Source organism: Nothoprocta perdicaria, unplaced genomic scaffold (assembly GCF_003342845.1).
Source record: "Nothoprocta perdicaria isolate Ctin4 unplaced genomic scaffold, notPer1 scaffold_7, whole genome shotgun sequence".
NCBI lineage: Eukaryota > Metazoa > Chordata > Aves > Tinamiformes > Tinamidae > Nothoprocta > Nothoprocta perdicaria.
The window spans coordinates 3,533,577-3,556,950 of NW_020455976.1; positions in this window are offsets into that span (position 1 = coordinate 3,533,577).

The following is a 23,374-nucleotide window of genomic DNA, read 5'->3' on the forward strand; positions in this document are numbered from 1 at the left end:
TCCTGACAGACACCGACAGAAGATGAAGTCTGGCAGGAAATCTTGGCCCAAAAACTCAGAAACAACTAAACTACAGTTTCTAGGTTTGAGTRGGTTTTATTTTCTTGATGAAAAACTGAGATTTACTACCAAAATCAGGAACTCTTCTTAAATATTGGTTTGTTCAAGATCCTATCTACTGGTCAAATAAGTTTTGTRGATGGACATATATGCCATTCAGGTATATAAATTGACTTGACTAGCTCCTGCACCAATGTGGCAAGAGATGCTAAGGAGATTAGAACTGGTATGGAGTAGAAATATGGTCATTAGGTGGTCAGGACAAGTAGTGAGGAGGGACATTCCAGAAAAAAAGAAATCAGTTGACTAAGAAGGAAGAAAGAGCAGGTCAGGATGAGAAAAAGAAGTCCTGATCTGAATTCAACAGTAAGCCTGCATAGAAACATAACCATGACACAGGAATAAATATGTTTTACATGCCAGCACCTGCAGGGCTATGGACCACGTTAGCTCTCTTGAAAATCCATGCCTGAAAGCAGAAAAACAAAGAGCATCAAAGCAGTTTTGCTCTCCAAGCCCATGATTCAGAGTTTTAAACATCAGCCTGTTCCCCTATCCCTCRGGCTGTTTGCTTTGGCAGTTGCTCAGCTTTTCCATTAAGATTTGTGCATTATTACACAGGCTGACAATAAGTTGTTGCATTTATGGCCAACTTTGCCAGATACTGCTTGAACCTGGTGGCAATTTCCTGGTAGATAGGAATTCTCCAAGGGAGGAGAAAAATCTGTTTGTTTTTTAATATATCTTCTACTACTCAGTCTGAAAGGAACTTAAGCCAGAAAGATTTTTTTTTTCTCTTTCTTCAGTACAAACTTATTTCCCGGGGAGTCGCAAAGGTCTTGAAGGCCCTTTTTTTATTGATACAAGTGGTATGTATGTACCTAACTTAGTTTTGCAGAGAGCTTTAGAGACACTGAAACTAAGACCAAAACTATCTTGATAAGTGATTAAGTGGTAAAAATTCAGAATGAATTCTAGTTTGCCTAACTTTGGTAATTTACCCACTACYTAGGTAATTTTACTACTACTCACTAAACAGTTCTTCTGACATAAGTTCTTAAACCTCCCTGTAGTGTTAGTAGTGCTACATGCTCCCAGAGACCTCCTGGATTACGCTTGCTCTTGCGATGCAGCCACCTGATTTTGGCTCTTAGGCTGAAGACTGTTTCAACAAGTGCCAGCACTAGGSAGAGCAGATCTAGGGGCTGCTGTAGCTTATATGGCCCATGAAGGTACAATGGAAGAGATGTACAGCTGAGGTTTAGCATTCAGGGTTTCTGCAGCCTTTGTCCTCAAGGGCTGTCCTCATATTACACCATCTAGCAGAGAATTCCCAGTAGGATTTGTTTCTGCAGAAGAGGAAAAGTTTGCTGACTGATATTTATTTGCCATGTAATACAGCTCATTCGCTCTAATACGGACACGTACACTTCCCAACTGTGTTTACACAGCAGTTAATTTCCACTTGCTGTTGCTGCTGCTTATGAGGAGGACCATGCAATTGTTCCTAACAATTCTCTAAAAATAAATGTGCTGCCCTTAGTGGGGTCGTTAATATTCTAAACACTGAGTCTCATGATCATTTATAACACAACAGCTTTAAAGAACAGTGCCAAATGGGTCTTAGTATTCTCGAATCATCTTTTGCTCAGTTCCTTTCTCTTTACCTTGGCTTTGTAGAAGGAATAACAATAAATCATTTTACATTTAAAAAACTCCTTTTATCCAGAATTAACCAAAAGGATTAATAGCTCTCTTTTTAAGCCCTCTGTTTAGAGAAGAAAAAAAGAAAAACATCAGTCATGACAGGAATGGAACCAACTTCTGGAGCAGAACTTATCTCCATTTATTTATTTTTTACCTGTAAATATTATAGCAGAGTTGACTAGTATAGGGAAGATTCTGAGTCACATACATACCGTAGAACAGAATTTGGTGGGACATTAATCATAAATCCTAATTCTTGGAAAAAAAATGTCAGGAGCTTTTTAATGCTTTGACTCAAAAAGTCCCCTTTCTAAAGTCTTCTCTCAAAGGTAATAGACTGAATAGCAGTGTCCGTAATAGCACTCTTTGAACACTGACTCAGTATGGGTCTGTAGATTAAACTTTCCTCCAAGGCTTGACAGGACCACTTTTATAGCTAGTTCCCTAACCAGGTCTGTGATAATGGTTACATTCKTTTGAGCATATTTGATGTGAGCAGCTTTTTACAACTAAAGGAATTGAATCCTGTGCTCSTAGTTCTGCTTAAAAGGGATGCTGGCTGCGAGGAATGAATGGCTGATATTGATGAACAGTGCTGGACAGCACAGTGCTTAGCAAAAATGAGTCACACCTTGGCATCCTTCAGGAATGACCATACAAATAATTAAAGAATTAAACTTACTGGAAAGGAATCTGATGAAGAGTCAGTTTTTGTTTTTCTTCTTTCAAAATCAAATTTATTTTTTATTTAAAAGCACAGTGAAGCACTCCAGGAACTATATAATTCTGGACAAAGATCTCTGTCTTGTCTGGTATGGACTATCTGCCTTTACTGAAATGACAGGGCTTGGACTCATTTATTTGGTACAGACCAAATCATTTGTTTGGTACCTCCACCATATTTTCCATGGTTACACAGACTACCAAACTGAATGTCCAGTGAAGATGGGCTTATTTTAAAAAGCTTTCAAAACACAAGCTTATCCATATAGATATTTCAATTTCTATKAGATTTTAATTGGGAAAATAGTTCACAGGGTTCACAATCATTTACAAAGTAAAGTTAGCAAATTACTTTGGTAGATAAAAAAGTTAAATTGGCACAGGAATTTTTCATCCTTGTCAATATTTCTTAAAAAGGATGATTAAGGGGTCTTTCTGAACAGATTTTATTTCCCACGGTTTCAAAGTTTTGCTTCAGAATTATTTATACATTTTTTCAGAAGGTAAAGCTGAACTTTATCAAAATTAAAAGATTAAATCAAAGTTGCAAATCACCAAAATAAAAGTCATTTTATTTGAAAAAAAAGCTCTCAAGTTGACAGTAAGTTCTGAACTTAACCGCTCTTTATTTTAACCCAACTATAACCAACTATTTTGCTGCTGAATCAAAATGGAAGCGAAACTACTGTTATGCATATTTGTTTAATCGATGTTTAATTGAGATCATTAGTATTTTGAATGTGTAAATTTGTGGAGAGAATTCCTAATCCAACAAAAGACAAGAAAATGTGGAGGATAAGAGATGCTGAGAATTGGCTACATCTGCGCTGAGTAAACCCCCAGCAGAGTAATGAGATTCCACTGCCTACTGGTTTATGGTTGAAAACTATAAAAGGCAATAACCAAGCACTGACAGAAAGCATGTTACCAGTCTTTGGTCTGTAGTGATAACACAGCAGCTGAAAAAGAAGGTCAGCTCAGCACGTTGCTTGATATCCCTTTATTTTTATTCTATCTGTCTGCAATATATTGCTTGGTAGAATTCAGCTGACCTCCATCTGCTTATCTTAAAAGCAGAAAAGTACCAGAAATATTAACATGTACAAGACATATAGCCATCATTACTGCTATACATCTGACAATCTTAAAAATGGAAACATAAAAAAAAAGTGCACAGAAATCATTCATAGCTAATACAAAGGGGTGTGTGTGTGTGGGGAAGCTCGTAATAAACAAGTTCTAAAGATATTTTTTTTTCAAACAGAAAGGTCACAGGAAGTTTAAGTAGGTGCCTCTTGGTACAAGTGCTAAAAATCATGGAGGAAGCCTTCACAGCTTTGCACAGCCCAGAAGCGACCTTCAAAAGCAGATAAAAATAGCTAAAAAAGATAAAAGTAGCTAAAACAGCTGCGTATATATAGCACTCTGGTTAACATAAAATAAATACTTTAAAAAACAGTTTAAAAATAAATAGCTGCAGAAAGCCAGAGACAGTTAACATTTCACTAGTGGTGGGGAAAAGGATCATCTGCAAATTGCTGTAGTTGCAGAGACACCCTCCAAAGCTGTCATCCCTACCATTCACTGCGTTTTCAATTTACAAGTTCATTTTTATATTCTTATGAAATATTTCCTGTTTACTTTTGTAATCTCACATACAAATATACACTTTCCTTAGTCATCTCTGAATCTACTGAACATAGACTGCTTTTCCTCTGGCATCTCAAAAGAAAATAGAGAACTGGAAGTCAAGGAAGTACCACAAAATGGTCTGAGATCCATTTTGGCCACTGATGCAGAAATGTCTTATAGAAGAAGGAACAAGATTGTAGAAAATATGTAGTACAGACAGAAAAAAGTGGCTGTATCGCCCTTTGCACCCCCATGCCTCAGAAAGGCATGCACATATACAGAGGGATGATGCAGGTAGCAAACCCGTCATTTCTGGTGAGCAGTCYGGGAGTGCCACATTTCTGCTAAAAGAGGCAGCAAAGCCTTGCAAGGTAACTGAGCAAAGGTAGCTGTGTGGAAAGTAGAGCATATGACACACTGGCATAAAGACCCGCAAAGAGTAATTACTGGAAGAGGAACTCAATTAACCGGAACAAACAACTGGTTGTGCAATTAAGGAAAACCCTGTATATCATTATAAACCACTTGTCATACAGCACTTCTGCACAGTTCCTCTATAGTAGCCCTGTTTAAACAGATAGGACTAAGCTGGATCCATGTTTTCATGGCCGAATTATGAATCACTAATGATGATGGCTTGTGTACTTTTCCTAATAACCTTTAACAACAACACACTTTTCTACCCCTCTGCTTTACTAAGGATTTGGTGCATGAAAAAAAAAGTGCAAGCAGTTCTAGAGAGGAATACAGTACTCTACATCTTCCTTTGAAGTGCACTGGTTTCACACAAAGGCCAGCTACCGAAGTGGAGAGGCAAAGGTCCTTTCAAATCATTTATTTAAAACAGGGCAAATGGTTTTATTTTGTTTCAAACTCACTCAAACATCACTGGGTGGAAAACTAGATTTACATGTTGAACTCTTCCTTAGGTTGAAGATACTGGTTTTGTTTATTCTCTAAAATTTCAATAAAAACTAGTTACAGTGTTGGTGAAACTTAGGTAAGAGAGGGAAATCACGTTTGTGCTGCATTTTGTTATAGCTTTTCCAAGTACCTGAAAAAACTATCTTAAAAAAAATCCTGCCATGTTTGTGTATTTCCTAGTCCCTCCCTCTCACCCCCATTTCCCTTTCCATCTTTACATGTCAGGAGAAGTAATATATAGGCAGAACTACATACTCAGAAATACCATGGGTTGGCCTACCACCGTCAGCTGGAAAAAGCTCTTTTTCCCACCTGCCTTCCATCCACATTGAGATTCCTAAGCAATATGTTTTGGAAAGCACAGCCAGTGCTACGTCCTTCAGCACACATTGCTGCTACTGAGACGTGTCACATTTACTGCAGTAAAGAAATGCCATCGTTTTACCCAATGTACAATACAGGCAATAGTTTCTTACACTACCTCTTGCTAAAAGCATTTTTAAATCACACTGGCAAAAACCATCTCTAAGGGATCTTTGCCTTCTGTGGCTCATCGTTCCCTGGACTTCATTTAGAGAAGCTGCTAATGAGGCTGATGGTTAGTGACAAATCTAGTGACAGGGCTTATAATACAAACATCTGTCTGGATGCTCTGAACTGGACACAGACCCAAAAAAATGGCTTCTGTACAAATGGCTTTGTATTCCAGAGCCTACAGAATCATTTATCTTCATTAAGCCACAATTCCTGCAACTAATAATTAGTGACAACTAGTCTGGAAATGGCTGTACAGGAAAGGAAGTAAGAGAGTAAAYCAAGTTAGAGCTGGAGAAGGGGGCAGGCTGGAGGAAAAGTGAAAACATTTTATTCTCTGATGGTGTTTGTGCTCTGTGACTGCGCAAGGTATTTGATCTTYTTCCCAGGGAGGCTTGTGAGGAAGTGCAGAACAAACCGCTGTTTTTTCCTGACAAAGTGACCATGGCCACTGGATGTGCCAAGCTCACTGCGTGTGTTTAAGCGGCCGTGGCTGGCCCAGGATGAGCTCAGCAGCTTCCCTGGCACTCCAGGCAGAGGCTGCAGTGATCCCTTGCTGCCTCTCCCTCTGTATTGYCAGCAAATAGCAGGGCCATAGCTGGGATTTATGATCTCCAATAGGAATGGGAGGTAGCTTGTCACGTAAATGAGGATATGGATCATGTCCTTTCTTCTGAATATTTCTGTGATTCCAGTTCTAGATCCCTGCCCAGCTCTGTTGTACTTCTACTGAAAATCCCAATGACCATTGAAAGAAAGATCATATATAAAAGCTGTTTTTCCAAGGTAGCAGAAAAGACTGTTTCCATTGTCTATATTATTATGTCTATATTATTATGTTAACTCCTATAAAGATTTCAGATTTGGCCAATAGTTTTAAGAAACCTTGAAGTGAATTGTTGCTGGGTTTTGTCCAGTCTGTAGAGAGCAGATTTCTTATCATTTCTAACCAGCATTTACTTCCCTCACTAAAAACGCATTTTCATCCCTAGGGTCCATTGCCTAATAGCTATTGCACTACTTCATGGGGCTTTGGTAAATAAAACATGTCTCTAAATGAAAGAAAGCCTCTGACATTCTCCTTTACCCTATTCTACAAAGAATAGAACATGAAATCTCTCTTCTCCAAGCTAGAAAGAAAAGTTTTAACCTGAAAATAAGATTACTATATCAGCAAAGTAGAAAAAGTTCTGGACAGTATTCCAGTTGGATTAGTGGGAAGAAACATCTAACTCATTTCAAATAGCCTTGACAAGTTTATAATGAGCTTCTATCAGAGAGTGACCTGGAGTCACAGAGAACTGGATTTGATCCAAAAAATTTCTTTCTGGTCCAAGTCTTAAATATTGTACAAGTTGATTTAATGAAATTTAGCAACATGTGAAAGCATTTTCTTTCAGGATTTGTAAGAGGTGAACAATGTCCAATAGTTACTAGGAAAGACTACAAGTATCTAACTAAAAAAGACTACAAGTTAACAGCAGAGAAAATGGAAATAAAAAAATTAAGGAAGCCAATAGGAGAAAGGTCATTCAGAGGCCTCTATTTTCTGTACAAAGCATAATATGTAGTGGCCAATGTTTCACAGGCCACTAGTGGTCCACAGAACCATGCAAAATGACTTATAACTGCTCAGTGAAATTGTGTCTCTTTCCTATAATAAAAATTTAGCAGTAATTATGCATAGTAGGCTTTGAGAAATGTAGTGGTTTGACAGTAGTCTGTGGTCCCAAAGGCTTAGAACTCAGTTAAACCATCTTCATGAACTCGATTATTTCCATTTTACAGTTTGAATGAACAAAGTGATGTGCCCAAGGACACACACGAGTGAATAGCAAACTCAAGAAAGGGACACAAGCTCCTCCATGTCCTAATGTTTGACAACACATGAGAAGGCTGCTAGATATCTTAAGATTGTGCTATGTATGTTCCTACTATATGATAGCAGCTACAAGGAGATATGGGGTTAACACAGGCAGTATGGCTCTTCATGCAAAGGAGATGCATTTGGTGGAAAGGTTCAGATGTTCAGCATAAAGCTCTGGACATTTGTTCAAGTGTCCAAGGTTTGCATAGGCCGCCCAGCTTTAGCCTGCTCCTGTTTTGCCAGAGAACACCAAATACCAGAATCTCGTCACTGTTTCTGTCAATTAGGAGCAAAGCACTCAATTAATAAGAAGGAGGACACCTGCACAAATGTTCTCCATTCCAGGCAGCTATAAAACAGATGGCTTAGTTATAGCATTGTCTCCATCCGCAATAAAGGTTTTCCTTTAATTCTGTAAGTGCAGCACATCTGTCTCATCCAAGGGGATCCTACAGGCTTTGTCAGTTTTCTGTGTTTGGGGCAAGACAGAGAATTCATTTTCTTGCCATGCAAAATGAATCTTTCCTTGTACAAGAAAACAACAAGAAAAAAAAAAAAGACACATTGTAATCAAGAAAATGATTTTTTTTTTAATGCAGGATGCATGGGCAAGCACGGCAGGCACAGCCCCATCTTGTGGCAAAAAGTCCAATTTATGTTCATCCCTCTATGTATGCACCACAACGTCCGGGTGGCAACGTTCTGAGCCAGTTCTCTGTGCAGCTGGCCTTTAAGTATTTAAACATACTGGACTACAGGTAAAATTTCTCTTCTTGTCAAGCAGCTGTTTGTAAATGCTTTTCTAAATTGTAAGTCTAGAATGCACCACCTTAATCCAGAGGTGCACAGGAGGAATTGTGTAATTAACTTTTCTCTTTCTCATGAAAAAATYCCTTTATGCTAGGAATACAGAATTGGATCTGAGTTAAGAAGGGACCTAAAGTGAAGCTGCGTTTTCCTGGAATTTGTTAGTTTGGGAGTTTGCTGTAGTCTGGGTCAGGAATTCAGTTATATGTTGACCAAAGCTATTCTTTTGCTAAAGGAAATTTCTCCAGTATTTCCTCAAATCCACTCCAGCTGTCCAAGAGAAATTTGAACATGTCTATGTCAAAATAGACATTTCTCAAGACAACTCCATATTCCAGGACACTTATCCAACTCAGCTAGCTGCAGGCAGGTAGAAATGATGCTGATTGATAGGAATTACTGCTTTGGGATCTTCATAGGCCCAGAGCTGCAGAAGTAGACTGCTACATAGAAGCCTGTTTTATTTGTGCCCAGGTCACCTCTCCTAGGATTTACTTCTGTAAAGATATCCCAAATCATCTACTGTATGTTAGGTTGAAGAGGAACGTAACCCCAAAGAACATGCAATTACATATATACCAATCATACCACTGTGAGTGTGTAAACAGGGAGTGGCATTCACCTAATTGCCTTTTTTCCTAACAAAGAGCCAGTGCTTTCAGAGATTTTGGTACATTGCACTAGTTCCAAAAGAAGCCAAACTTTGGAATGAGAATTCATTTCCTAAATACCATCAAGCTTTGAGATTTAGTGACTAGGAATTTTCCAAACGTAAACATGGATTTGTCTGAGTATAGCTTATTTCTGGAAGAATCTGCATTAGGTCCCCAAGAACGACTGGAAATCATTATAAAGTTCTCTCTTGAGGTTTCTCTTGCTCTCTCATCTCTGTTAATGAGCATTTATACATGGAGAACATGCTCTCTCATGTCATTTTGTTACCTCTGCATCTAACTGTGAAATAAATTGAGTATAGAAAATGTGTAAAGTTTTTGCATACTCATAAGCTTATTTAAACCTTCAGTGAAGTAGGATGTTTCATTATTAACTTGGGCCAAAACTTTGATCAAATTTGTAGTTCACCTGAATTCAACTAAGAGACCCTGGAAAGAGCAGAGAACTATCTTGCTGATTTATATTTCTAGATCATATGTGCCAGTGGTGGCTCGTTTATGATTTGTTGTGAGATAAGGCTAACAGTTTTGGATGGACTGTGGTGTGAGGGTCCATGTTCACAATCACAATGACTAAATACCAGCCTATGTGAAATGACTTGTTTGTAATTCTCAGTTCTGTTCCTTAAGGATGGACATTTACATCACAAATGAGTGGTAAGAAATGATGACTTAACAAATGGACTACAAAGAAAGTATTACTCTCTTGCATTAGGACTTAAATTCTAGGATAATCATCTTAAATACTCCATGAAGAAATTTTATGTTGGAAGATTGCAAGCATCTCATCCTACACACATCAGCTGAATCTGYACCAACCTTTCTGCTCTGCTAGGCACACCAGTTGGGTAAAGACTTGGGTCTGTTCTAATAATATCAGTCTAAACACAAAAGCAAATGAAAATAGAAGGATAAAGTTCGTAAGAAGTATCAAGAAAAGGATCTCCATTTTTAAACTACAGAGTCATTCTCTGGACCACACTCTCTTCTAGACTCTACTTTTTCTGCCTTATTGAGTAGTCTTTTCCCTACCTGGAAAAGATCAGTCATGAATGATTAATTCCTCTTCATCTCCTGTCCCTGTAAGAAAAATGGGAAAAGAAACAAAATCAAAAAAAAAAAAAAAAAAAAAAATTACGATAGAGATATCTAGTAGAAACATTGAAAGAATGAGTATACTGCAGTGGGCATCTCTGGATTCGTGACATGCTTGCTAGGGTGAAGGGACCTATGGTTTCAACATACTAGAACACTATTTATAATGCAAAGTACACAGACATTTTTTCTTTGATACTAAGGATGTGTGAGCATCTCTTCCACACAGAGAGGGCACCACTAGTGGAAAAGGAAAGCACATATAGCAACAGGGGAGCAGGTTGTGAATGTCATGATTCCTCAATTTGTGGAAAAAAAAAATGTGGACATTCAGTATTTTCCAAAGTTTTCAAGTTTCCATTAGCAGACTTTCAAATAGAACATTTCACAAGAATTATTTCCAAAAGGTCAGAAAGTGATTTTTCTTTTTTTTTTTTTTGAGCATCCTTCGAAGATTTTTTCTACAGCAAATAAAAACTTGAAAAATTTCTAAATGACAATTAAATAGTTCTTTTGGGTACCTCTTTTCCTTCTTTCAAAAAAATAATATATATTTGAAAAAAGAAAACTGACATGGATAAAAAGTTTGAACACTTCCTAGTAGTATTTTGAATGAATTTGTTCTCAGTGACTTTCAAGTCCACTGTTTGCAAATCAGTTTATCTAGTACTTGGCTCTGGCTGCAGCTAACCAGCAATCTTTACCGAATAATATTGTTGATTATGTTTCTCCCTGGGTATTCAGCATAGATTTTTTTTTGTGGATTTTCTGTTGTTGCACGCATTTTGTTTCAATAAGCAATGAATTTTCACAAGAGCTTCAGCCAAACAAAGGCCTGGCAATGTACGGGCCCAGGTTATTCACCAGAACAGGGTCAGAGCACAGCAAAATCCCATCCCCAAAGGCAGAGCTGGGAAACCTTTCCAGAAGATGCATTCCCAAATCTAAGTAGGGATATGTTGCACCTTTTGTAATGACATTGGTTTACTCAGAAAAATGTAACTAGGCAGAAGTTCCCTTCCTCTACTGGTCTGATATCCTCCTGGACCCCACAGCCTCCTCCACCCATCCTGTGACTGACCACCACTGTTCTTGCCTCTTTTTCCCTCCTTCCTCACCTCCTCAAAACCATTTCCAGCCTCTTGTCTATGCAGCTCTGCTCCTATCTTCCTTCATTACGGACCACATGACTGAATAGTTTTAATTTAWTCACCGTGGATTAGCCTGACACAGCTCCTCTCTGTAATTCACGCTGTATCCCGCCTGCTGTTGGATGTTATGTAATTCTGTAAAGCTTTCCAAGTTACAAGCTGCCACGCACTGTGTCATTCTGCACTGGCCTGGCATCTTGAATCTTTAATAAAGTTTTCCTCAAGTAATGTTCCAATAAATGTAATGTAACCTGAGGCCAGGTTCGGTGTAGCGACCTGCTGAGCGGCAGTATTTAGTGGGTGAGAGAGACAGAAAAATGAGGAACTGGGTATGGGAAAACAGCCCTTATGGTGTTCTTTACATGTGCAGATTTCAGTTATTTTTACTCTGTGCTTTCTCCCACAAAATTGTCAAAATTAATTATTCAGRACACATATCCAAGAGTGCTCCAAGCCTAATTCCACGGGGAGCTGTCAAAGATGTAAAAGGTAGTGGTGAGAGAAGCCCCAGGGGGGGATTTCGCCTGGCGCATTTTGCCTGGGCCTTTGGGAAGAGCCGCTGCCGGGAGCGGACCCTGCCGGGCGCTGCTGCCCCATGTGGGCCCCAAACGGGCCCAGCCGGGCCCAGCTAGCTCCCTAATGGCCTCCAAAGGCTCCACTGTGAGATCCCTGCCGTGTTGGCACAGGTGAACGGAGGGGTCAGGGTGGGACTGGGTGGAGTGCGGCAGGCCCGAGCAGGCGGCACCCTGTGCAGCACAAGGCTGGACCCCAGGCCCTGGGGGAGCYATATTGCAGCCGACCTTGGTAAGAAGCCCCAAGGGCCCGGCGGCCAGCACTGCCCTCCCCACATAGCGAAGGGAGCAGTATGGAGGGGCTGAGTACAAAGTACAGCAAAAACCAAGTGGGGATGAGCTGGGGTGGGGAGAGGTGCTGAACGGCTGTTGAAACATGGGGGAAAGGTGTTTCCCTACTTTTTCTTTTTTTTAATTAATTGCATCTCAATACCCAAAGCAATAATTTAAATTTAGGCTAATTTGAATAGTTGAATGTAAATTGTCCAAGTGGAGGTTGCTTTGCTGACATTGCACCAGTATTAAGTACTGAGTATTGGCTTATAGGTAGATAGGCATTGGCTATAGGTAGATAGGCATGCATATGATGTATGTGTGTATATTACTCCTTTGCACAGCAGCAGCAGAGTTCTTGCAAAGAAATGAAATGTTAGGGGGGTGACAACAGTCCCTTTGTAGAATGAGAAAACCACATGCTTTGTTTCTGACTCTCTGACTTGATATAGAGTTGATGGTGGGAGGAATAGGGTCAATTTACCTCTAATGAGAAAAAGTGGCAGTTATTTTCTGTGAGAATTCATTGTGCTACACAAACTCAGATCCTTAGGGGTGCACGGACAGCCAATTCCAAATCAGTATCAATAGAAAGGAGTTACATTCACCTTTTCAAGAACCTAAGCAGAGCAGGTGGAAAGAGACCTGCTCRTTGGTTTCGTGGGCTCCAGGATGGGGCCTGTCCCTGAGGTGCTGCCAGCAGAGTCAAGGTTGAGGTCTGCTGCTCAGCGGAGAGGCTAAATGTGCTAATGCAGCAGTGCAGTCAGCTCCTCAAAGCTTTCCTATGTCCCTTGGGAGGCTCTGCGGTCTGCAGCTGTGAAGAGCAGCTCACGCAGTGAGCCTGGGGATCACGCAGGCTTAACCAGCTAAAGAAGGACAAAATAGTGACTGCAAATTGACGAGAAGTGGAAGGAATGTGGTGCAGACTAGGGAGTTTGAATCAAGCCAGTAATCAAATGAAATAACTACAAGCTTGGTAGAGGAAGGGTATGAGCTGCAAATACAAGACCAGTTAAGATTTTGATTCCAAATCCATTTGGTTCTGTTGGTTCCTTATACAGAGAACAGCCCAGCTAAAAAGCATGTAGGAGAGAAATCACATGAGAGAGAGGTGAAAGAATCTGCTGGCATATTCAAAGTGAACACAATGGGGTGAGGGTGAGTAGGACTCTAAAAAACAGCTAGGGACAATGTCATCAGAGAAGCTAGCACAGAAGCAGGATGTCTCTTTTTCCTTCTGATGGTGCAAAGCAGATATGTGGTGAAAGGAAGGCTTCCAAAGAACAGAGCCCAATAAGCAAGTCATTAATCCTTTACCTGCCCTGTCCCCTTCTCTTAAACTAATTTTCAACCAACTAGAGCTGTCAAGATGTGTGGAGGAAGAAAGGGCCGAGGCCGACATAAATTCCCTGTCTAAAAGCAGGCTGAGATTTTAAATCTGTAAGATATCGTGGACCCTATACATTAACTGGATGCTTAATCTCCCCCTTGGCCTTGACCTGTTATTTGAGGATTCTATGGGCAGATCACACTGTCTGGGCTATATTTTTTTTTTCCTTAGCTGCTTTCATCACTGTCCTAATGAGCTTTGTGTGTGAGGTCAAGTTATCTGGTTGCTTTAAATATTTTTATACCACATGTTCATAAAGCATCAGGCTTTAGAAAAGATAAAACTGGATGGATCAGCACAGATAGTAATAGTTTCTGCTAATGGTTGTGATTTGGACACCAACCAGGAACTAAATCAGGTACATTTGATTTTTGCTGTTGTAAAATAATCTGCCTGCTTGCTTGCTTTACCCAAGATTAACTTGAAAACTAGAACTGGAGAGAAGCAATTAATATTATGCTTCTCAGGTGCTAAGCAAGCCMCTCCTGGGAACAACAATTTCTAAATTCAGCATGAAATTAGAGCTAGCAAGAGCTCTGCCACCCAGTATTCAAACCTTTCCACTCTCTAAATATTCCTTGATTTTAGCATTTCTGTGAGTACCTCAGAATGGATGGTAATTCATCTGAAAGCAGACCGTAAAAGCATAATTAAACCTGTAATGCAGCCCTTCTGCCCCAGCTTCAAACTTTCATGGAGCTCAATACCCTCCTGTTATAATCATGCTCCTGGGATGATGAACACATGACTCTCAGTCGGTCACTGCTGATGCTGAAGTGCAGCCTGCTGTTAGTCCAGATCTGCACCCCCTTCCCCCTCTACTTGCAGTAGTGCTGGAGCACCCCAGCACCCTCTCCCTCCTATAAAGTCCTGTAGCCCAGGATTGAAACTTCCCTGCTGCTGCAGCCCTGAGCTAAGCCGTGTTTAACCACTGAGTGCTCAGTCTGGCCAGATCACAGGAGTCAGAGTTTCAGTAGGTTTCAAAGGAAGAAAATTCCTTTCTTTTCTCTGTCTTAAAGACATGAATTGGGAGTTCCTGAGGTTCTGCACCAGGGAAAAAAGAAAATGTATGGTGCACCCTGTTGTGAAACAATTCTTAAAGGGACTACTGTGGACACAGGCAATATGATGTATCACATCAAACTGTCCATATCGCCTCAGGGAACATGCAGAGACATTCCTTCTTACAAATACCTTTCAAATCACCGATCAAACTGGGCCATACTGCAGGGCAGAAGCTGAGCCCTTGTTGATTTTCCTGAAGTGCTTCGCTTTGCAAAATACAGGCAGAGAAAATTTAGGTGTGCGTTGTTTGTCTGATATAAACAAATTACAGTGTGAGTCAGATGATGTACAGAGGCTGCCCTGGTAGCATGAATGACTACAAAGAGTGTCTGGTTGTTTAAAAAAAAAAAAAGGATAAAAAAGGCACAATATTTTTGCTAAGCTAGTAAGCATAGCCTGCTTTTCTTTATGAGTATGGACAAGAAGCTATGAGGTCAGATTGTAGTAAAATCTGATCCACAAAAAAAGTCCACAAAATCAAGGAGCATAAGTGCTAACATGAGCATAACTGGTGGATATCGTTCAAGAGTTCTATCCTGATATATTAGCTAGCATGGTTAAAAGATGCATAAAAATTAATATAAAAAGGGGAAATAAAGTATGAAAGGTAAGTGTGAAGGTGTGCCTATATAGAGTTTTTCACAGGGCAGTATTTCTAGGTGTCATAACATTTTGCATTTGTCAGGCAGTGTCCAGGTAACACGCTGAACAACTTTGATGTTGGCAATAAAAATAAATTTTAGATCTGCTTCCTGATATTTGCTTATGGAAGCCTGTGACTTTTTATAATTTTTGAGTGACTGATCAGAAGCAAAGAGAGATGAAATGTGCTAATTGTGCTACCAAATTTCAGTGTTACTTGACGTTCACATCCAGGTCACTCATAACATGGGCTATTGACAAAGGCTTAGCCCCTTGTTCCCTATAAATAGAGCTGTGGTGCCAAAGATTCAGGCTTCCTTTCAATTCAAATCTTCCTTTCAATAGTACTATTAGGAGAGAGATATTCCACTATTCAACTATTCTACCCCCTACCGGGGGTAAAAAATAGGCTATACTCAAGCTTTAGACCAGCTAAGAAAGGCTATGAGGTTAAACAGAGCCCCAAACACAAGGGACACTTCATAAAAGGAAAAGCCTTCCACAAACTAGGGAGAAGGGAGAAGACCAACACGGATCTTAGATTTTGCCTTGTGATTCTGAATACCATGTGGCTAGTGATGGCTCAGTGGCACAGAGTTTGTATGTGCAAAATGTTTTATGGAATTCGCTTGCCTATTCCCTTGCAGAATACTTTGATGTGAACATTTCTGTGTTCAGGTATCCTGAGTTTCGTGGAAGTCTGTAGGCAACCTAGCTTGAGGTGTTGCAAACTCAGAACAGCTTTGCTCTAATTTATTCCTTGGGGCCCCTTTGTTGCTCACTGTTATGTTGAAATCAAGTGGGCCTAAAGGGAGTGTAATCTTATTTCGGCCCTCACCTTACTCTCTTCCTAGAGAATACAGCACAGATCTACTGTGTGTTTTCTTAGGAATTTCTTTGTAAATATCCTATTTTATTGCTGTTTTAGCTTAAATCTGTAATTGGATTCCTTTGCCTAAATATGTGAGTAAATACGCAGTAAAACTCATTTGGCTTCTCAATATCTATGCGTGAGTAGGTAGTTATGCCCATTTTCCAGAAAAGAAGTGAATTCTTCACTTCTCCCAGAGTTAAATCCTGGTTCTCTTTCCCATTGAAATGAATGGGAAAAAAATTCCTTTAAAAAGCTGCCTTTAGTCCTTTGTAAGAGCTAGTGACAGAGACTTGACTTGGACTTCAAGGAGCACTTTAAAACATGGAAAAGCCTTTCCGCTGTGATCTAGCAGCTTTGTCACTGAATGAGCTTTCCTTGTAAATGCTTATTACAGTGAGGAAAATTAGACCGTGCACACTAAAATACAGACTCTTTCATGCAATTAGACAGTCTTGTACTTYATGTTTCATCTTGCTTTGAAATTACATATTTCATTTGCATTCTGTGTTGACGATATTTTAACTCTGATTCAAAGTACTTCTCTTTGGGAATCTGTCACTAGTATGCTGGGCYTACATCAAGGGTGCTGGAATACTCCATTCACAAAGCAAAATACAAAAACTTGATTAATACTTTGCACTGTCTTTGCATATGTCTCTTTATGCCTTTAACTAGCCTCCTGTTTAGCATATGTATTGGTGGTATGTAGTGCAAAGGAGATAAATTTAGTTACAGAAATGTAGCTGTATATAGTGTCTTCCAAAAATAGCTAAACATTTTTTTACAGCCTTTAATCACAACTTCTGAAAGCTGTCAATTAAAATGACAGTATATGATTCTAAAATATATCTATAATCTAGTAAAGTCTGTTGAAGAAAATGTGATAGAACCATAGTCCATGTGAATACTTTTGTTACCACTGAAATTCGGGTGCTTAGACGCAGTTTATTTTARAAAAGAAAGAGTAAGATCCTCAAAATCTGACAATTTCCTATATTAAAATTTGTGAAGTTGAMCATTTTGATTTTTTTTCATGTGACAGTCACCGTTTGCCCATTTTACATTTTTTTCCTAAAGAGAGGCATACAGCATTTCAAAGAAAAGCAGTAGTCTACGTTTTGTATTTTGTTGGGCTGAAATATTTCCGAAGACCCCCCCAAAATCTACCTTTCTACTTCTAGGCCACCTGGCAGAGCTCTTCTTCCTGGGGAAATCAAGATTTTTCACAAGTCTTTCCCACCAGCCATGAGGTCGGTTTCTGAGCAGCTCCAGTTATGAGCACAGCTTTCTCTTCTTATTTTTCTCTTGCATAACCATCTAGCTTTCAAACTCTTTGTTCTTGCTAATGCTATTTATCTTGCTTAACAGATCCTGTTTCAGTAAGCAGCTAGAATTTCATCCCTTTACTCYTGGGGTAACTTGAAGATCGAGATAATGCTGCAGTTTCTTGGCTTCATCTAAATAGTTGCAAGTGTTTTCCAGAGGCAGAGCCAGCAGACTACACTGGCCATGGGATTTGACTTCCATGGGCTAAGCCAAGTGATTTGGTCTAACTGCCTTCAGACCCCAGCCACTGTTCCACATCTCACCACATCATGGTCACTTGCTGCAGGAGGGGAATTGGAGTTTCTGTAGCTAATATGTACTTTCCCCCCTTATGTTTCTATAGAGTTTCTGTAGTTTCTAGCTCATAGTTCTTTAGAATTTAAAATGTATTTTGATCTCAGAGATTACTTAGAGAAGTTTGAAAGGAAGCAGCCTTCAAGCTTCGGGCGACATGCTGCTTAGCTCTGTGCATTTGACTTTTTGTTATTTCCTATTTTTGTGGCAGTAATACTATCAATATCAAGTTAAAGGAATTCCCTGGCTGAACTTGTCTTTTCACTGACTTCTTATCTGCCTAAACACTCATCTGCCCAGAGCTTAGATCCTACCCTGAGGTTTTATACAAGTTGTTTTTTATCAGCTGCTTTAAAGTGCTTTTTTTCTTTTTCTTTTTCTTAAAAAACTTTTTCTTTTCTGTTAAACAAGAATGATTTTCATGTATATATCACAGCACTGTTCATGCCTCAGAGTCCCTTTGTAGCTGCAGAGATACCTTGGGATTTGGGCTAAAACAAAGGTGCTGAAGGGAAGAAGGGGCCATGCAGTRGAGTGACAGAGCAGCTGAGTCACTCCACCACAAGTTTGAGTGTTTCACCAAGTTTCAGTGTGTTCCATTTCCATTAAAGATGTCAATACGTGATGCTTATAGCTTCATCTTCCATAATTTACACATTCTTTTAGCTATATACACCATAACAATTTAGAGTGAGTTCCTTCAGCTCTAGATTGATCTTTGTTGTAGCTGGAAAACATGAGACAAAACACAGTCTTCCCTGGATGGAGAGTGGTTGAACATTTGTCCGTCTTTCACAATGGGCAAACTTTTTAACGTGGTGAATGCCAATAAGACCCTTTGTTTATCCSTGTGCCATTGCCTGTATTTCAGGACTGTCAAGGCCTTCACAGAGCTCTGCCTATGTAATGTATAATTGCACCTGGTGTGAACTAAGCAAGTGGGCTATTCTCTATTATGATGTTGTGAGTCACAGGCCCTGATACTAACTATTTCTTGGCTAAGTATAATCCTGCCTGCAGCCAGTTCTTCCTGCTGCTGCTCTGTGACCTGCACATCAGATGAACTTTCCATTGTATTCTATTCTTCAGCCTGTAAGACATTAGAAAATAAAAAATGTGACTAGGACCTTTTGCTCACTTTTACATGATCTTTTAGCATATCAAACTTTATATATTAGTTTTCTGTAAGCCTTTCTCATCAAGATGTAGAAGAAGTGTATGTAGTGTTGTATTTGCGTGTAACCACATGGCTCACAGTGTTTTGATACCCTCTGCTCTGTGCAACCAGAATATGACAGTCTCCTAGGCCTTCTACATGTATTTTATTTAAGATACAGAGCCGTGACTGAAAAGGTATTCACAATGAACTCAAATTCATTTTTTTTAGCTATAGCAAATAATTGAAGAAATTTGTTGTATGTGACCAACTCAGTTCTGTATCGCAGGTTCCTTGCTGGTATAAATTGGCATAGTTCTTTCTCCCTCAGTGAAGCAATGTTAATTTATGTTTTTGGAAAATCTGGCACATCTCTTTATTGTACTAAGGTTATCTGTGTTGTCGAATGTCATCTACTGCAAAGATCATTTAGTGTATACAGAAGTCAGCTCAGGGACAGCTTGTCAGATTGTATTATTCCTGCCTGTTGTGCTGAAATACAAAGATACAGAAAGCGTCTCTCTTTCAGAAAGGTGAAAGAGCAATAGAAAAGAGCAGAGGCATGCTAATATATCTAGAGGATGTCTTTCATCTAATGTATGTTCTACTGGAACGTGATTTAAATAGTGCTCTATCTATGTGCATTATAGAAGAAGCTGACACTTTCCTTATTTTGTTTCCCTCTTTTCCCAATACTTTAATAGAAAAATCACTAAAATCATTATGTAAAATATCTCTTTTACTGAAAGAAAAGTAAAATAAAGTGAAATAAAACCATTAGAAAATGGTTTTATTCCTTAACATACTACTTTTTTTTTTTTTTTTTTTGACTATCTAAACCCTCTGTTTGGAAAGCCAACAATGATATGTTACTGCTGTAAGTAGCCAACTCAATTGAGATTTGGAAAATTGTAGTTGCATGCACAAGTGGTCTGTAGTAACAGATGTATTTTTGATAGAAGGAGTTTACAGTTCAACGTCTGATGAAATAAAATCAAGCATTACAAATTAGCTTCATGGACAATTTTGAAAGCCARTATCAATGGCAAATATATCAATTACAGATTGAATAGAAAGGGGGCAGGAAGACTGACCTCCTGCTTTTCCTGCCTCTGGGCTTAAAGTAGGTATGAATGGAAGTGAATTGGGGTCGTCTAAAGAAGGATACCTTTCAGCAGGAAAGCCATTGTGTCATGTATTTGAATCCTCCATATTTCATTTCTTGAACTCTATTACATTGATTTCTGGCCTTGCTTGAATATCTTTTATCCAAGGGGAAGGTTCTTTCAAAGTTTCATACGCTTTACCTCGCAAAGAAAGCACAAATCAGTTTGGCATTTTCAACAGTAAAAGCAGCATGAATACATACAATGTGGAGGAGTTCCCCTAGAAATAAGWCAAGAATGAGAAAAATTAACAGGGGCGTTAGGTACAAGCCGTCAAAACTTTATATGAGAAGTAGGAGCATTTAAGTCTGGATGTTACTGCACCAGGCTGGAAGGCTTTTTTTGCCATTCCTGCATTCATCACCAAAGTATTGTCACAAACTTTGAGGTTGTCAGGTAACCCTAACAGAAGACTGCCCTCCCATAGCTGGTCTAATTAAACACATATTACTTTAGTTTTCCATAAGAAACCAGGCCATTAAAAGGAACAAGAAAACAATAGGAAATAAGAAACCTTTCCTATGGTTCCTTTCTTTTCTATGGAAAGAAAGGTTTCTTTCCTTAAGAAACCAATTTATTCCTTTTTGGCATATAAATGTCTTTCCTTTTACTCCTCTGTGGCCAAAGGACATTTTTGCTTTTTCCGTTTGTTTGGAGGAACAGCTTATCTTGTGAAGGCTGTTACCATTGCTTTCTCATCTGGCCAACCCAAACTCCCTGACAGAGATCCTGCTTCCTGCTGCTTGGAGGGATCAGCTAAAATCTCTATTAGTTAATTTTAAAATAATCATAGGCAAATGATAATGTTCCTAAGGTAGCAGAGCCAAGCTAGGGAAAATTTAAGAGGGCCAAGTGCCTACACACATAGCTGTTGCTGAGTCGAAACCCAAAGTGGCTGGGGCTGATGGYATCAGGTGCATGTTGATGTCTCGTTCACAAAGATCTCTCTCTGTCTGCAAGGAGACCTTTTTCTTATCCAAGAGGCTTCCATTTTCTTGACAAACTCAGGGCTAAACCTCTGAAAGGAGCGGATGTCCCTCTTTCTAGACATTTCCTCTGAAGAGTCTTGCTCAATTCAGCTCTTTTCTCTTGTAAAGAAATTTCAGGCTTTTCCCAGTAGTGCCAATGTGCAGAGTCTAAAGTCGCATCTTTTGAAGGACTGAAGGGAAGCTGTGAAAAGCCTCAGAGCCAGAAAACAGCAGATTTGGTGTTTAAAGGAGAACCATAGTGAGTCCCAAGGTTTGTTAGCAAGTGATGGCCTGATATTTTCTATCCTTCTGCCTGAGGGGAAGATGCAATCGTCTGGCACATGTTTACAGGGCATGAAATAACAACTTGGTTGTGACACTTCAGGTCAGAAGCCTTCTACTGTTCAGCTTTGAAGAGATGGGGGAGAAGGGAAAGAGCACAGTGCATGTATATGTATGTGTGAGTTATTGTCTCCCATGGTTAGGATTTGATACAACTTTATTAGTGCTTACTGAATGAAAAAAAATGAATTTTTCCTGCCACTTGAATGACAAAGCTGCCAAAACAGTGATGAATACTTCTTTCAAGGCTGATAAAATAATCTCTCAGTACTGGTCACCACTGAATCTCTGGGAAACCTTCAAATGCAATTTTCCATGTGTTGGTTGTATTTATTTTGATTTTCAATGAATTGCATCAGTGTGAAACCACCCGGAGAGGACATGTGAGGAAAGAGAGTGGGAGACCTGACTGGTGTGTTTCTGATTGACTGTGCAGTTCAGAACTGCTGTGAGCTGCGTCAATCAGTTCAGCACTTGCACAGGCAGCGGGACAGGTCTGAAGGGAAACCCTTAGACTTCTGCTAAACTTTGCACAGGAAAAAGAATCTGGGATGACCAGTTTGAAATGGCCTCTTGTCATGGGTGAGGCAGGCAAACCACAGCGAGCCTGGGGTTTATTTAAGATCCCGTGAGTTTAGAGCTTTTACACTACTTGGTTACCTTGCACCCTCACTTGCTGTTTCCCCCAAACAGAGTGAGCAGAAACCTCCGTGTGCTCACACTGAGCTGCTGCTCATCTCAGGCACCCCCAGCCAAAGTGGGTGTCCCTTGGCATTGGTCTCCCCCATCTTCCTGATCTCTGGGCTTGTCCCCATATCCACCAGAATGTTTTATCTCCCTATTTCCCCATCTATTTCAAAATCCATTTCTTTTAAGTAGCCTTTCTTTGAAAAGTCTCCTTTTTGGACCTCCAGTCCCCACCCCACCCACCCCACTCCATTTTTTTTCTTTTTTTTTCTAATCTACACAGCCTGTGCAAGAGCAGAATGCTTGATCAGCCTCCTAATTGGTGGTGCTGTCTCATGCCACTTTATTTCCTAGAGGATTCAGGATGTGACACTTCTATTTAATCCAGGTGTTCTGAGAATTTACAAGCAGCCTGCAGCGGCTGCAGCTAGCAAGCAGCGGGCTAGTGCTCAAGAGCTCAAAAGTTCCATTTTGGGCATGTAAATCCTACCCATCACACCCGTCTACACCCAATTATCTGCTGCCTGTTAGCATGCACAATTTAAGCTTATTTATTTATTTATTTTACTTTTTTCCTATGATGAATGATATCAAACCTTCCTACAAAATCAGAAAAGCTGTCCTGGTCTCCAGCTGTTTAGAATCTAACCGCTAAACACCTTGCATATGGTCCACAAGTAGAGAAACGATCCTGAAAAAACAATAGGCTTTTTCTCTCTTCCCTCCATAAAAAAGCATCCTGGAGCCAGAAGGGTCCTTCTGCGTGCTTGTTTGAAATATTTGCACTGCTCATTTACAACAGAAACATTATTTTGCTGATTAACATCTTGCATACAGTATTGTTTGAACATCATGCAAACCCTTCAGAGAAGGAAATTTTACTGCTTTTCCTCTGCGTTTTGCTTGTTTAGCTCTAGCCCCGTGTGTTTACTTTAATGCAGGAGTTTGCCACTGAGAGTAATTCGAAATGCAGAGCTTGCCATTCCAACAGCTACGGGGCTACCTCAGTGAATGCCTAGCTGGGACACGTTTGAATGCTTTGCTCCTTTTCGTATTGGTAGAAAAAAACCTTGAAAATGAGAGCACGAAGAGAGGGACATTTTGCTTCCCAATGAGAACGGGGATCTTAATTTGTAACCTTGTCAAGAGGATGAGAATAAGAATCAGATTCTCCCCTTCCAATTCACYAAGGTTCTGATATCTCTCCCTTCCTAGAGTTTTTCCACAGTCTATTAAACCACAAAAACAAGATTACAGAAGGATCTGGAGTTTAGCGTTTGCATGTTTGCTTTCAGACTTGGCCAGGTTGTGTTCATTTCCCCCAACTCTTCTTCCTCAGCCAGTTTCACAGCTGAGGAAGAATTCACATAGTTAGGAAGAATTATCATGAACTCAAACCAAAATTATCATGAACTCAAACCAAAATCCTTTGTTCTTACACTGCA